At 28.9% G+C, this 2,668-nt stretch overlaps 1 long non-coding RNA gene across 1 annotated transcript in view; it reads right to left on the bottom strand.

Moving 5' to 3' along the window:
- Positions 1-267: 267 nt before the first annotated feature.
- The window catches only part of LOC116186577, a 7,383-nt gene continuing 4,982 nt past the window's right edge, over positions 268-2,668 (bottom strand). Inside the window, exon 2 of the long non-coding RNA XR_004151598.1 lies at positions 268-609. This is a non-coding gene — a long non-coding RNA (uncharacterized LOC116186577). The remainder of the gene's footprint in view (positions 610-2,668) is intronic.

Genomic DNA, 2,668 nt, shown 5'->3' with positions numbered 1-2,668 from the left:
TTTCGTTCATTTTTTTTTTTTTTTTTGCATTATTTACGTCACTTCCTCTTTTTCGCCGTTTCTTTTTTTCGGATATAAATAATTTAAATAGTGCTTCTAGATCTCAGCGAGATTCGTTCAAGTTTTCCATTTTTGCTCGTTAAAATGAAAAGATGCTGGATAAAAAATAAATTCGAATGATGATGACTAGTAATAAAACATGATGCAGTTTTATCGTAATGATCGAAATAAACGAAGGAATTGTGAATGAAAAATAACACGGAAAGATATAACCTGTTATGGTGTAAACAACGTATATGTATTTTATTTCAACATTGAACATTCACTAATGTGTATACAATATAATATATTTGTATGTATAATATATAATAATAATTGTAATAATAATATTGTATTGGTATTTATGTATACAAGTACATCATTTTTTACTGCTGCTGTTAAATGTATACACGTGTATGCATTCAATTAATTAATCGGTATAATAATTAATTCTAATGCTTTTCATCGATTAATCGTACTGTATATCTCTGTCTATCCTTTTCTAATTTACGTGTAGATTAATACAGCCCTTAAATCAATTATATATATATATATATATCGATCACTTGTCTGCTTCGTGGATAAAATCTCGTCTTGTTTTATATTTACTTTACACATGCACGCGTGCAACTATTATATATATATAGATATATGTATATATATTTTGCTTTGTACGCACGCGTATGTATAAATATTCCCTGTAATTTATTTTCTCTAAAAAATTATCTACTTCTATGTGTTCAATTATTAACTAACTAACTATTGGTATATCATCGCTTGTGTTACACCTCTCTCTCTTTCTCTCTCTCTCTCTTGCACTCACTCACTCTCTCTCTCTCACTTAAATTTTTATCACAATTATCTGGTATTATCGCGTTGAACGATTATATTCCTCGAGCTTTGCGGATTACGCTTCTTTCTTTCCTTTAACCATTAATCTCTTTCAGTTTTTTAGGATAAATAAAAAAAAAAATATAAGAAAATGGAAAATAATGGGAAAAATTTATTCGCCATCTTTCGTTATAAATTTCCCTTCTTTTTGTTATCTTAAAATTTAACGATAATTGCAAACAGGATGGAAATTTAGAGGACAAAGTAATTTTTCAAAAAAAAATTTTTTTCTTATTGAAAAAGAAATAAAAAGAAGCGTGATTCGTTTTTCGAACATGAACAAGAAGAAATTTACAAAAAACTTTGGGTCTTTCCCCTGCTTTCCCCCTCCCTTATTATTTAAACGATAAAAATATAATTCTGAATCACACAAGAGGCCTCGAATCAACATAACAATCTTATTCTTCGTTAAATTTCTATTCTTCTTTCTCGTGTTCGCAGCTCGATTGACTATTTATATATATATATATATATAAAACTATCGTTAACAATATTGAATAGTGACCGCTTAAAAATCATTTTTTTTTATTGCTGTTGTTTCGTGCATTGACTCGGGATATATATCGTGAGAAATGGCGCTGAATAATCGAGTAAATTATAGGTTAAGTTAAATCTTTGTTTATCCACATATCTCTAAATTAATATTTCAAATTTAAATGATCCATGTTTAATAATTATTACATTTCGAAAAGCGTATCTAACCTTTAAAACAAAAGATATTACAATTATTATTGACAGTAATATATTGGTTGATGCAAACATTTCCATGTTAATTGTAATATTAATTGCATATATAATATATAATTAATGAGAATTCATCGATCAAATCGTTTACTTTAGATATTAATGAAAATGAAAATTATCCATAGTCGAAATACGTACCAGAAAATGTGTTCATGAATATAAAAGAAAAAAATTAAAAAATGTTTAACATTTAATCATCAAGATTTCACCATGTTCCATATTCTTTTAATTCACTGAAATCATGTGTACAACCTGAAGAAATAAAATCACACTGAAAGTCTGACTTTCAATCGAAAGTTCATTTAAATCCAATTCGTTTCTGTCAAACTTTTTCAATCAAGGTATGTATATATATATATATTTTTATAAAGATGTTGAAAGAAGAAAAAGAAAAAAAAAGGAGATATATAAACGGGGATGAATAAATAAACAAACCACAGGCACATTTAAACAAAATAATCCGTGAATTTATTAAAAATAACACAGGAAAGAATAAAAGAAATGACAAACAACAAATCAGGACAATGAAGCCGCACTAACCGGTTAGGACGATTCGTCTAATTTACCAATTAGTAAATCAACTAATTTTTAACTTAACTAATAGCTTATCACAACCGTGGCCGCTCTCTCTTTCTCTCTCTCTATATATATAGTATATGTATATATATTATTTCCTCGCTCGCTTATTGGTTAACTTTGGAGAGAAGACCGACGGTATCGCCATCACTTTCAAGTTTTGTTCTACACGTTCTCTCACGTGGAACGATTCTTCGTTCTATCCACACAACATTTACGATCAACGCTTGAACAAGAAACGCTTTATTTCGATAGAGAAATAAGAAAGAGAACGTGCAATTACGTGTTATTTCACCACACAATGATCTCGATCCACCGCAGTTACTTGCAAAATATTCTCCGCGCGCGCGCGTGTGTATGTGTGTGTATGTGTGTGTGTGTAAGTTCTCTCGTTTCGTTGTAACAGATTATCATTATT

The sequence above is a fragment of the Apis dorsata genome, unplaced genomic scaffold, assembly GCF_000469605.1.
Source record: "Apis dorsata unplaced genomic scaffold, Apis dorsata 1.3 scaffold_949, whole genome shotgun sequence".
NCBI lineage: Eukaryota > Metazoa > Arthropoda > Insecta > Hymenoptera > Apidae > Apis > Apis dorsata.
The sequence above is the reverse complement of the archived record's forward strand: the minus strand, read 5'-3'. Positions and strand labels throughout refer to the sequence as shown.